This window comes from Delphinapterus leucas, chromosome 9 (genome assembly GCF_059928025.1).
Source record: "Delphinapterus leucas isolate spDelLeu-1000000601 "Yukka" chromosome 9, BTC_Dleu_Yukka2, whole genome shotgun sequence".
Lineage (NCBI taxonomy): Eukaryota > Metazoa > Chordata > Mammalia > Artiodactyla > Monodontidae > Delphinapterus > Delphinapterus leucas.
The window spans coordinates 102,739,358-102,753,730 of record NC_143137.1 but is presented as its reverse complement, the minus strand read 5'-3'; the positions used below and the strand labels follow the sequence as shown (position 1 = coordinate 102,753,730).

The window sequence follows — 14,373 nt, the reverse complement described above, 5'->3', positions numbered from 1 at the left end:
AACAGAGGCCTTGAAACTAACTTGCAGGTAGTTTGAAACTTCTCCTGCAGGCTCTAGGGAAGACAAGGACAATTTAGGAGGAAGGAAGAGATAAGACTTGTCCCTGTGCTCTAACATCAGGGAGGACAGCGTGGCCTCCCTTTGAATGCAGTGTACAAAACTCACACTGGTTCAGTCCTTACTATGTGTAAGAACCTGCAGAATCCTTATGTCCTGGTCCTGATAGCTTACTGGTTGGAGTCATACTGACCTGAAATCCCCTGCCCTGTTTTTTCAATATGCCAACGTGCATTGTCCTGGAGACTGAGAAAAAAACATTTGATATGGTATAAAAGGATGACCAGAGACCTCCAAAATGTTTGGAGAGTGGTAGAAAAATAAGCCACATGACACAGGTATTAAGGATACTAAGAAATGGCAAGACAAGTGAGGGAATCAAAGTGAAGTGGCAAACTTGTAGCTAGATGCTTCTGCATTTGGCTCTTATAAGTTTACAGAGGTTAAGTTCCCTGTGTGTGTGTGTGTGTGTGTGTGTGCAAAAAGGAGACAGATTGGAGGGGGTGATTGATGCCTAGTTTGTGTATGGATAGGAGAAGGTCTGAAGGACCACTGCATCTTTGAAGTGACTGGACCCTGGACCAGGTTGGTGAGTCTGTCTTTTCTGGAATTAGGGAGATGTGTGGTGAAATGGAAAGAGCATGCCCTTTGGAATCAGTCCTGAGTTCAAGCTCCAGCTCTGCGGTTTACAAGCTGGGTAACGTGGGCAGATTTCATGGCTTCCCTGGCTTTGAGCCTCCCCGTGGTGGGTGGAGATGACAACACCTAGGGCATAATGTAAGCAAAGTCCCTCCTACCTAGGGTGCAGAGCACCTTCTAGGCTTCCCTGCCCCCAAAGGAGCCACTGACCACACCTTGCTGCTGAGCATGTGAAATGCGGCTCCTCCCATATATTGAAATGACGGTCTTGTGAATACACTGGATTAAATTTTAAATATATGATGAAAACCTATTTCTCCCCTTTCCTTTTCTTTAATATGGCTAATAGAAAATTAAAATTACATGTGTGGCTCTCATTGTATGTTTAGTAAACAGAGCCGTTCTAGATATTCTCCTTATTGGAAAGGGACTGGTGACCTGTGAAGATGAGAACCATGGTCATAACTCCCAACAAACTAGGAAACAGGCTGAGAGAATGTTCTGTAGCAACCAAATGCACGAAGGGGATGGCAGAGAAAGAAGAGGCTGGGCAGAGGAGAGGGGCTGGATATTTGATGCAGTGATGGGGAAAATGCTAACAAGTAATTGTGTTGACTTCAGCTGAGACGAGAGCAGCTGGGTTTTCTCTCTCGTTAAATCAGAGTGAGCGACCGCGTCTGTCACGTTTGGGGAATCAGAAGCGCTTGTTGAGCATCCTGAGGTGACTGAATCTGGTTTACCTTGAAAATGGGCCAGTTCGTAGTAGACCTACTGAAGAAGTGCAGGGGGTGGAGGCAACACAGGGCACAGCATCTCTCACCTGGATACTCCCTGGGGCTCCACACCTGAAATTCCAGCATCGTGTTCCCGGTGGAAGGTCTCTCCTCTCCGGCGCTAAGCCTACCAGTTAGTGCAACTGCCTCGAGCCTCTGTCAGCACGTGGGAGGGGTCATATGCCGATTTCTCTTTAAACTGCATAGTGAGACATTTTCTTAGGAGCTCTAAAGAGCAGTGGAAAAATTAGATTACAGAGAAACGTAGTGAAAAGATCTAATTATGGCTAAATTTAAAAAAGCCCAACTGGAAGGCCAGAGAGAGAGTGACATTGAGAAGAGAGAAAAAGATGCCCTTTAGACCTAATGCATTTTGGCTTATAAGCTCCATTCGAATGTTTACTTCTAACAGTTTTCAACACTTTATTGCCATTTCTTTCCCCCGCTGGTGGCTTGAGGTCAGCATCACTCTCGAGTGCAGATGGCCGCCTTTGGCTTATTTCGCTTTCATTGTTGGCCACGTGGAATCCGCCCAGATACTTCCTCTGAAACCCTCCACCGCCCCTCCCTTCTCAGCTCTCAGCTGGATTTACCCTGTGAATGAGGTCCTTAATTGCATATCTATCTTTACCTCCGCGGGATCTTTGATGCAGAAACCTTTACATATGCATTTTTTTTGGCTTCAGTTTTGGTTTCAAATTTGTGTCCATGTCAACATCTTGTAGTCTAAAAGCAGTGCCACAAATAGAATTGAATAATAAATTTAAATACTGCTCAGAAGTCTCAGAAGTAATCAAAGTGCACAGTGATAAGAGAAAGTGTTAGGCACCAAGACAAAAGGAAGCAGGAGAGGGTAGAGATGCACTAGTTATTTCTGGGAGAATGGAACTGTATTTGTCCACTAAAACTAGTTGGCTCCAATTTGCTTACTCACTGCATTTGCACAGACTTTTTTGGGGACCATTTGGGTTAAGCAAGGTGACTCAGTGATGACGTTGCTGGCTTCTCTCTGTGGAGAAGAAATTAAAATGGTAAATTAGGACTGGAGTTTCAGCCCTCGGGTAGGAGATGATCCAGCTGTACCACCAACAGTGTGGGGTGTTAATTGTCTATGACTGCTGACAGATGCGCACATCGCCTTACCTGGGCAGCAAAAGTGTGAGCTTTAGAAGCAGAGAACATCGGGTGGAAATCATGCTGCGTCCACTGACTTGTTGGGTCATCCTGGGCAGCTTCTTAGTCTCACTAAATAGGATGCCCTCAACCATAAAAGGGAGTTAGTCACACCTCCATTCCTGGATTTCTGTGAGCGTGGAATGAGAATGCTTTGTGAAGCACAGTGACCACTTCTTGGTAGACGAAGTCCCTTGTTTCTCTTTTTTAACTCTTTGTTATTCTGTCATTGGTCACACTTCAGATGTAGCCAGATGGGGTTAGAGATTGGTGTGCTCTGCTTATCAGCTGTGTGTGTGTGTGTGTGTGTGTGTGTGTGTGTGTGTCTAAAATCAACTTTCTTCAGTGAAGAATAAATCTATATTGGTGCAGCCACTATGGAGAATAGTATGGAGGTTCCTTAAAAAATTAAAAATAGAGTTACCATATGATCCAGCAATTCTACTCCTGGGCATATATCCAGAAAAGACAAAAACTCGAATTCAAAACAGATACAAGCACACCAGTATAAAAACAGCACTATTTACAATAGCTGAGACATGAAAGCAACCTAAGTGTCCATCAAGAGATGAATGGGTAAACAAGATGTGGTTCATGTACACAGTGGAATATTACTCAGCCATAAAAAAGAGTGAAGTAAGTCAAAGTCAAATACCATATGATATCACTTATATTTGGAATCTAAAAAAATGTTACAGATAAACTTACAGAACAGAAAGGGACTCACAGACATAGAAAACAAACTTATGGTTATCAAAGGGGAAGGGTGAGGGAGGGATAAATTAGGAGACTGGAAGTAACAGCTACAAGCTACTAGATATTGAAAAAAAATAGGTAAACAACAAGGACCTACTGTACAGCACAGGGAGCTATATTCAATATCTTGTAATAAACTATAATGGAAAAGAACCTGAAAAAGAGTGTATATATTATATATTATAGTATAGAGTATATATTATATATATGTATCTGAATCACTTTGCTGTACACCTGAAACTAACACATTGTAAATCAAGTATACTACAATTAAAAAAAGATTGACTCTATTACCTTCAACTCATATCACATTTTGCTAACCACGAGAGCTAATTGGGTGAAATAGCTTGCATCTATCAGGTTTGGTATAACATCATAGGGTAGGCATGAAAGTAGGCTTGACTCCTATGCCCTTTTTGGATGCCTGCTTCCAAGACTCTACGGCCCAGTGATACTTTGAGCCTTGAATGCAGGGGTGGAATGGAAAACAATGGTGGAAGCCAACCAATCCCCTGGCCTGTGCCATTGAATGAGTCACTGTAGGTAACAACAATGGTGCTCGAGTGAGATTTCCTGCCACTTAGAAGCTGTTGAATTTTTGGTAAGAAACTTCTAATTATGTCTCAGTTTTGTCATTTCAAAATGGGATAATACTAACCATCTCATAGGGTGAGAATTTAGTGACTTCATTCCTGCAGATGGTTTAGGGTAATGCCAGTTACATAGTATTCTTCCAATAGATCCAAGCTACTGTTACTACTGTTACTGTTGTTACTATTGCTATTATTTAACCCCTGCTCCCAAGAGTCCTGATTTCTGTTGTTTTGTGATCCTGGTTTTCTATCCTTATTCTTGATTCTGTTTGTATTTCATATCCTTCCAAAGATTCCTTTTCTAATTACATTACCCAGAATCATTTTTTCTCCCAGTTACTCTAACCAGATACAGGTGTTTGATCAAGGAAACAAATCCTAGTATTAAAATGCTCACCTACTAATTCTCAAGTGCTCTCCATCATACTTGACTAATACCTTTTTAACTCATTTGAGGAAAATCTCTAAGTTTACTCTATTTTAAGAATATAATGTAAGTCTTCTTGAACTCACTTTGATTGTGATTTTTTCCACTTGCTAATATTTTAGTCTCCAATTCCTAGACACTCACATGGAAAGGAAAGAAAGCAGAGTCATTACACATTCTAGGGGAGTTCACTGTGGGGATCACTTTCCAATCTAGCAAAATTGATTCTGGCAAACCCACTTCTAGGACATGCGCCCATTATCTAGCTTTTCCTGTTTCTTATTCAAACTCCTATTTCATAAAATAACTCTCCATCCACTAAGCCAGAGCTTACTTGAAAATAAGCTGTGGGTTTAATAAGAATTATTGAGTTGTCTTCTCACAGATAGATTTTAAGTTCTACATGGACTCTATTGCATTTTCGCTTGAATTAACTTGGACTTCTTAGCATTGCCATTTTCAGTTATAGAAGGAGAAGTGCTGTCAATAAGACCTTAGAGGCTGTCAAGGCTTTTGAGAACACCAGGTATGAAACCGATTTTTTTCCTCCCTTTATTTTTCTGTTTCATCCTCTTCTCTCATTCTTGGAACTATGATATTTCAAATTACTTATCTAAGTAAATCAGGAATTCTACATTTTATGTAACTAAAAAGATGTTAGCATTTAAGCCCGTTTAAATTTTTATTGGAAATATAAATCACAGAGGTTTTGCTCAAGCTTTCCATTGGGTTTGGATGCAACAGCAGAGGAATTTGTCTCCTTGGAGACAGAACATCTCCTGTACCTTACTGCTATGCCTGAACATGACTGCTCAGGAGGTGTTGTCCATGTACAAACTATTATATCCTTTGGGGAGTATTCCTGAGTGTAGAATAGAAACACCACAGCCAGACCTTTATACTGACTTATGAACAAAGTATTTTCGTGTTGTATTCAATGACTTAATTATGCAGCCTTTCCTGTGAGGTAGGACCCAGGATCAATTGTTACGCCACACTATTACTGAACACAGATCTTAAGCATGGCATTTTTTAAACTAATAATGTATTTTGATTTTGAAAATCATGTGACTGAATCTCAGCTGTAGAGATACAATTTGATAAATTACTAAAGGAGCGAGTAACAAAACCCAGACATCTCTATTTATACTACTGTAACAGAAACTCTCCCAGCATATGAGCTAAACACCTTTCAACTTCTTTCTTTGCCTCTTGTTCTTATTTTTTATGTAACGGTAATCACCATGACAATTCTTTCTGTATTTTCAGGTTTTTTACAGTTTCTATTAGCCTGGTTTTTCCTGTGTGGTACAGTTTTTACAATCATCTTTTTTTATTTCTGATGAGTGGCTTTTAAAAATTTATGTAACCATTCCTTTGATTTTGTTCATTTATGTTTTCTTTCCAATTTTACACCATGATTAATACTGAAGTGAGGATATTGTACATGTAATTATTCTCCCTAATATGTTATTTTTGAGAGATGGAATTAATTATTCAAAAGTGTATTTTATTTTTCTAGATACATATTGTAAATAAATCCTAATAAATAAATAAGTGCATAAATAATAATAAAGCAATTTTAAAGAGTACTTACCTTCCATCTTGTTGCTAAAACAGGTGGCTTGTCATATAGAGACAAACAAAAGCATACAGAAAGAATGCACACTCAGTCTTTTTGTGGGCATATAAGTGAATGAAAGGAAGGGAAAGCCACAAGGCACTTTACATGTCTTATGAAATTCACAATATACTGAATCAGTTGATATTCCTATCAATTTATTATCCTCATTTTACCTTTGCACTTGTGTTCGCTTGGATTCCTCTTACCTTAGTGGTCTATTCTCACAGGATCAAGTTAGATGGTTCCTGTCTATGTCCTGATCTCTAAATGCTGGAGTACCCTGAGGCTCACTGCTTGGATTCTTTCTCCTTTTAATTCTATTTACTTTCTCAGTGACCTCATAGAACCTCGTGGCTTTAGGTGCCAACTCTAAGTACTATGTACACATGGCATTTCAATTTTATATTAGAATCTAGATCCAACAGCCAACTCAGACCTCCACTCGGATGAGGGATACACAGCTCAAAATGTTCACATCTGAACTTGAGACCAGCTTCCCTAAACTGTTCCCCTGGCCAGTCCTCCCCATCATTTAGAAACAACTCTATTTTCTCAGGTCAAGCATCTTGGAGTCATTCTTTTCTCCTCTTTGTCACTCCTACCAACCAAGTCCAGTCACAGCCTGGTCCCTGTGCCCTGCCTGATCTCACCTCCTAATGCTCTTGTGCTGCTCCCATGTGTGGCCAGTCTGTTTCTGCCCTACTTCCTGCCCAGAGCCCATACACCCTCGGCTCTGCCTGAATGCTACCTCCCCACACATCCTTGGGATGTCCTTTCCCAGCTCCCGGAATAAAAGAGCTATTGTCCGTTTGGTTCCTTCCTGTATCCCCACTGTCTAGAAATGTGCCAGGAACATAGGAGATGCCACAAAACATTTGTTGAAAGGGTGATGAGGAAACTATGACAGGTTAGGTAAATAACTCCAGTTACAAACCTGTCACTTGGTAGATTTGGAAATTAAACCTAAGTTTGACTGGCACCATGTCCAAGTACTTTGTTTCTTAGGAGATAAAATAATTTAGGATGTTCCGCCTTATCTAGTCTCTGAATTTATCTTTTTTCCTTGTAGATTTGGTAAAATCACTTGTAAAATCATCTGGGTTTGTGTTTTCTTTATTGGAATATTTACAGATTCCAATTTTTGATCGTTAATATAACTGTTCTGCTTTTCTATTTTTTGAGTCAGTTTTCCTAAGCTATATTGTCTAAGAATTGTTTTCTTCTAGATTTTTATATTTATTGTTATAAAGTTGTTTATAATTGTTTCAGGGGTCCCAGGACCATCTACTATATTAAATATTACAAAATATACCTAATCTACTCAGTCTATATTATTATTTTGGTCTCTCATTTTAATCCTTTTTTTTACTTCTATTTTCTTTGGAGTTATCTTGTTGAGATTTGATTTATGTCCTTGTGGTTGGTCATATTTTTGGTAAATGTGTGTATGTGTGTGCTTGAAAGAAATGTGTATTTTTTTTTTTTTTTTACTGTATAGCACAGGGAATTTTATTCAATATCTTGTAATAACTTATAATGGAATGGAATCTGCAAAAAAAAAATCAGTATGCTGTACAACAGAAACTAACATTATTTTAAATCATTTATACTTGAAAAGAGAAGAAAAAGAATTTCCCATATATATATATATTTTTTTTTTTTCCTTTTTTTGCGGTACACGGGCCTCTCACTGTTGTGGCTTCTCCCGTTGTGGAGCACAGGCTCCGGACGTGCAGACTCAGCAGCCATGGCTCACGGGCCCAGCCGCTCTGCGGCATGTGGGATCTTCCCGGACCGGGGCACGAACCCGTGTCTCCTGCATTGGCAGGCGGACTCTCAACCACTGCGCCACCAGGGAAACCCTTTCCCATATATTTTTATGGCTTGATAGCTTACTTTTTTAGTGCTGAATATTATCCCATTCCCAGAATACACTAGAGTATATTTCCCATTCATGTAATGAAGGACACCTTGGTTTCATTCACATTTTGGCAATATTGAATAAAGGTGTTAAAATATCCATATGCAGATTTTGTATGAACAAATTATTTTATGATTATTTATTTATTTTTCTTATTAGTCATCCATTTTATACACATCAGTGTATACATGTCAATCCCAATCTCCCAATTCATCACACACCCACCCCACCCCCACCCACCACTGCCTTCCCCCCTTGGTGTCCATTCGTTTGTTCTCTATATCTGTGTCTCAATTTCTGCCCTGCAAACCAGTTCATCTGTAACATTTTTCTAGGTTCCACATATATGCGTTAATATACGATATTTGTTTTTCTCTTTCTGACTTACTTCACTCTCTATGAAAGTCTCTAGATGCATCCACGTCTCTACAAATGACGCAATTTCATTCCTTTCTTTGGCTGAGTAATATTCCATTGTATATATGTACCACATCATCTTTATCCATTCGTCTGTCGATGGGCATTTAGGTTGCTTCCATGACCTGGCTATTGTAAATAGTGCTGCAATGAACATTGGGGTGCATGTGTCTTTTTGAATTATGGTTTTCTCTGGGTATATGCCCAGCAGTGGGATTGCTGGGTCATATGATAATTCTATTTTTAGTTCTTTAAGGAATCTCCATACTGTTTTCCATAGTGACTGTATCAATTTACATTCCCACCAACAGTGCAAGAGGGTTCCCTTTTCTCCACTCTCCATCATTTGTTGTTTGTAGATTTTCTGACAATGCCTTTTCTAACTGGTGTGAGGTAATACCTCATCATAGTTTTGATGAGCATTTCTCTAATAATTAGTGATGTTGAGCAGCTTTTCATGTGCTTCTTGGCCATCTGTATGTCTTCTTCGAAGAAATGTCTATTTAGGTCTTCCACCCATTTTTGGATTTTAATATTGGATTTTAATTTTTAATTTTGGATTTTAATATCCGCCCATCTTTTAATATTGAGCTGCATGAGCTGTTTATATATTTTGGAGATTAATCCTTTTTCTGATGATTCATTTGCAAATATTTTCTCCTGTTCTGAGGGTTGTCTTTTTGTCTTGTTTATGGTTTCCTTTGCTGTGCAAAGGCTTTGAAGTTTCATTAGGCCCCATTTGTTTATTTTTGTTTTTATTTCCATTACTCTAGGAAGTGGATCAAAAAATATCTTGCTGTTTTATGTCAAAGAGTGTTCTTCCTATGTTTTCCTCTAAGAGGTTTATAGTGCCCAGTCTTACATTTAGGTCTCTAAGCCATTTTGAGTTTATTTTTGTGTATGGTGTTGGGGAGTGTTCTAATTTCATTCTTTTACATGTAGCTGTCCAGTTTTCCCAGCACCACTTATTGAAGAGACTGTCTTTTCTCCATTGTATATCCTTGCCTCCTTTGTCATAGAGTAGTTGACCATAGGTGCGTGGGTTTATCTCTGAGTTTCTATCCTGTTCCATTGATCTATATTTCTGTTTTTGTGCCAGTATCATATTGTCTTGATTACTGTAGCTTTGTAGTATAGTCTGAAGTCAGGGAGTCTTATTCCTCCCCCCTCCATTTTTTTTCCCTCAAGACTGCTTTGGCTATTCGGGGTCTTTTGTGTCTCCATACAAATTTTAAGACACTTTGTTCTAGTTCTGTAAAAAATTCCATTGGTAATTTGGTAGGGTTTGCATTGAATCTGTAGATTGCTTTGGGTAGTATACTCATTTTCACAATACTGATTCTTCCAATCCAAGAACATGGTATATCTCTCCTTCTGCTGGTATCATCTTTATTTTCTTTCATCAGTGTCTTATAGTTTTCTGCATACAGGTCTTTTGTCTCTTTAGGTAGTTTATTCCTAGGTATTTTATCCTTTTTGTTGCAATGGTAAATGGGAGAGTTTCCTTAATTTGTCTTTCAGATTTTTTATCATTAGTGTATAGGGGTGCAAGAGCTTTCTGTGCATTAATTTGCATCCTGTAACATTACCAAATTCATTGATTAGCTCTAGTAGTTTTCTGGTGGTATCTTTAGGATTATCTATTATGTATATTATCATGTCACCTCCAAACAGTGACAGTTTTACTTCTTCTTTTCCAATTTGTATTCCTTTTTTTTCTCTGATTGCCGTGGCTAGGACTTCCAAAACTATGTTGAATAATAGTGGTGAGAGCGGACATCCTTGTCCTGTTCCTGATCTTAGAGGAAGTGTTTTCAGTTTTTCACCATTGAGGATGATGTTTCCTGTGGGTTTGTCATATATGGCCTTTATTATGTTGAAGTAGGTTCCTTCTATGCCAACTTTCTGGAGAGTTTTTGTCATAAATGGGTGTTGAACTTTGTCAGAATCTTTCTCTGCATCTATTGAGATGATCATATGGTTTTTCTTCTTCAATTTGTTAATATGGTGTATCACATTGATTGATTTGCATATATTGAGGAATCCTTTCATCTCTGGGATAAATCCCACTTGATCATGGTGTATGATCCTTTTAATGTGTTGTTGGATTCTGTTTGCTAGTATTTTGTTGAGGATTTTTGCATCTATATTCATAAGTGATATTAGTCTGTAATTTTCTTTTATTGTAGTATCTTTGTCTGGTTTGGTAGCAGGGTGATGGTGGCCTCATAGAATGAGTTTGGGAGTTTCCTTCCTCTGCAAATTTTTTGGAAGAGATTGAGAAGGATGGGTGTTAGCTGTTTTCTAAATGTTTGATAGAATTCACCTGTGAAGACATCTGGTCCTGGACTTTTGTTTGTTGGAAATTTTTTTTAAGGTTTCAATATTTTATTCAGGTTGTATTTTAAGTGATGTTAATTACAGCATTTGAAGAGGAGGAACTAACTCCACACAAAATGGAAGACTCTAAAATGTACCCATTAAACTGCTAAAAAATAAACTGAGTGGCGAGAATACAACAGAAGTTCAATTTAGATTCTGAGTATTGTCATCATGTGACTACAGTCACAGAGACTCTTCCCAGCTTGCAGCTGGAGCTCTTAGAAGCTATTTCATACTCTGGTGCAAGGGCCAAAAAACACAACATGAGAAAAAACACAGTTAAGTCCTGAATTATTGGCTTCATCACATCCACCTTCTCCACCCCAAAATGGCACAAAAGAAACAGCTACCACGCCCTGCAGACTACTTTTGGTGTAAAAGAGGTGATGGATTGGGGTGGAAAAAGTCCCTGCCTAAAAAAGTCCCTTTCAGATGAGTTTGTATACACCATCAAACAGCCTCTCCTCAATCAGGGTAGGAAACCAAGGTTCAATTCTCAGGAAGTCACAATTTCATTCATTTACTCAATACGAATTTACAAATTGCAAAGTGCCTGCAAATTATCAACTTCCACTTGCAGCCATTTCTAGGTAAAAAAGAAACCTGACATCTCTAGAGGGGCCAGCAAGCTCCCCCTCAAGTCTACAGCTGAAAGGACCTTTTTTGAAATTGGGTTTCTTCTGTACCACTGAAAGGGTAACACCGTAAAGCTGAATCATCTTTAACCTGGAAATCTAACATTATATTTAGTGATACTTGCATCCCAGACATACAACATTAAAAGGTACACTAAATTCTGAAGGTAGCTATGCTGCACAATAGTTTAAAATTAAACAATTGTACAGTATTCATTTATGCTTGAAACCCCAGTCCTAGACCAAGCTTGTGGCCACCAGCGTTGACATTCTTGCCATCCAGCAGAGCTGACAGTGTCAGTTTGATACCTGGCTTTAGGGTCTGAGTATATCCTAACTGTATCAGGCTGGAGTTGTTCACTTTAGCTGAGAAGCAGGCGTCAGGGTCGATCTGGTACTTGGCTGCTATTCCAAAGTGAGTGTTACTGTTTCCTGCTGTCCTGGCCAGATTAACAGCAGTCTCCAACTTCTTATTCACCTTCTGATAAATGGAGCCACCAAACTCTGTCTCATCATTTACATTAGTGTGAAGCTGGAACTCATCAGTCTTGTAGCCAACTGAAAAGTTGCTCTGGGTCACTTGAGACTTTGCGGTCTCAAAATTCATCTGGTAGCCAGCCAGCCAGCCCTTGTAACCCAGCACCAGAGCACCCCGGGTGGAAGGCCTGGCAATGTCGAAATCCACGTCACAGCCCAGGTTGATATGTTCCCGTTTGTACCCTGTCTTGATTTTAGCATTATTTTTCCCAGTGTTTGGTGAGAAGGATGAATCGAAGGCCAGCTTCAGGCCACGTGCAAGCTGATCTTCCACAGTAATCTCCGTGCCTAGTGTGTTGTCAGTATTCCATTTCTCCATAAACGTCAGACCATATTCGGTCCATCTGTACTTAGTTTCCAGACTGCCCATCACTTTGGTGGTCTCAGTGTTGGCTGAAACTGAGCTTGTAAATTCCAGTCCATTCTCAGATTTTGTTTTCAAATCAAGTTTTATTAAGCCAAACCCATAGCCCTTGCTAAAGACATCCCTGGCAGATTTGCCAAGATCAACGTACGTGGGAGGCACAGCCATCTTCCGCTCAGAAGCAGTGGCAGTGGGCTCCGCGGTGGCTACCTGTTGGAAAAATTTTAATCACAGTTTCAATTTCATTACTTGTGATTGGTCTGTTGATATTTTCTATTTCTTCCTGGTTCAGTCTTGGAAGCTTATACCTTTCTAAGAATTTGTCCATTTCTTCCAGGTTATCCATTTTATTGGCATAGAGTTGCTTGTAGGAGTCTCTTAGGATGCTTTGTATTTCTGCAGTGTCTGTTGTAACTTTTTCTTTTTCATTTCTAATTTTATTGATTTGAGTCCTCTCCCTCTTTTTATTGATGAGTCTGGCTAACAGTTTATCAGTTTTGTTTATCTTCTTGAAGAACCAGCTTTTAGTTTTATTGATCTTTGCTATTGTTTTCTTTGTTTCCATTTCATTTATTCCTTCTCTGATGTTTATGATTTCTTTCTTTCTGCTAACTTTGGGTTTTGTTTGTTCTTATTTCTCTAGTTCCTTTAGGTGTAAGTTTAGATTGTTTGTTTGAGATTTTTCTTTTTTCTTGAGGTAGGCTTGTTTTGCTATTAACTTCCCTCTTAAAACTGCTTTTGCTGCATCCGTTAGGTTTTTGGATCATGGTGTTTTCATTGTAATTTGTCTCTAGGTATTTTTTGATTTCCTCTTTGATTTCTTCAGTGAACTCTTGGTTATTTAGTAACATATTGTTTAGCCTCCATGTGTTTGTGTTTTTTTATGTTTATTTCCCCTGTAATTGATTTCTAATCTCATAGCATTGTGGTCAGAAAAGATGCTTGATATGATTTCAATTTTCTTAAATTTACTGAGGCTTGATTTGTGACCCAAGTTGTGATCTATCCTGGAGAATGTTCCATGTGCACTTGAGAAGAAAGTGTAATCTGCTGTTTTGGATGGAATGTCCTATAAATATCAATTTAATCTATCTGGTCTATTGTGTAATTTAATGCTTGTGTTTCCTTATTAATTTTCTGTTTAGATGATCTGTCCGTTGGTGTAAGTGAGGTGTTAAAGTCCCTCACTATTATTGTGTTACTGTTGATTTCCTCTTTTAGAGCTGTTAACAGTTGCCTTATGTATTGAGGTGATCCTATGTTGGGTGCATATATAGTTATAATTGTTATATCTTCTTCTTGGATTGATCCCTTCATCATTACATAGAGTCCTTTCTTATCTCTTGTAACATTCTTTATTTTAAGGTCTATTTTATCTAATATGAGTATTGCTACTCCAGCTTTCTTTTGATTTTCATTTGTATGGAATATCTTTTTCCATCCCCTCACTTTCAGTCTGTATGTGTCCCTAGGTCTGAAATGGGTCTCTTGTAAACAGCATATATATGTGTCTTGTTTTTGTATCCATTCAGCAAGACTTTGTCTTTTGCTTGAAGCATTTAATCCATTCCCGTTTATGGTAATTATGGATATGTGTGTGTGTATTACCATTTTCTTAATTGTTTTGGTTTTTTTTTTTTTTTTTAGGTTCTTTTCTTCTCTTGTGTTTCCCACTTGGAGAAGTTCCTTTAGCAGTTGTTGTAGAGCTGGTTTGGTGGTGCTGAATTCTCTTAGCTTTTACTTGTCTGTAAAGCTTTTGATTTCTCCATTCAATCTGAATGAGATCCTTGCTGGGTAGAGTAATCTTGGTTGTAGGTTCTTCCCTTTCATCACTTTAAGTATATCATGCCACTCCCTTCTGTCTTCTCAGCAGAATTTCTGCTGAGAAATCAGTTGTTAACTTTATGGGAGTTCGCTTGTATGTTATTTGTCATTTTTCCCTTGCTGCTTTCCATAATTTTTCTTTGTCTTTAATTTTTACCAATTTGATTACTATGTGTCTCAGCGTGTTTCTCCTTGGGTTTATCCTGTATGGGACTCTCTGTGCTTCCTGGACTTGGGTGGCTATTTCCTCT

General features: G+C 38.6%; 1 pseudogene; it reads right to left on the bottom strand.

Annotated features, from left to right (window-relative positions):
• Positions 1 to 10,738: 10,738 nt before the first annotated feature.
• Positions 10,739 to 13,117, bottom strand: LOC111184579 (non-selective voltage-gated ion channel VDAC1 pseudogene; annotated as a pseudogene).
• Positions 13,118 to 14,373: the final 1,256 nt, after the last annotated feature.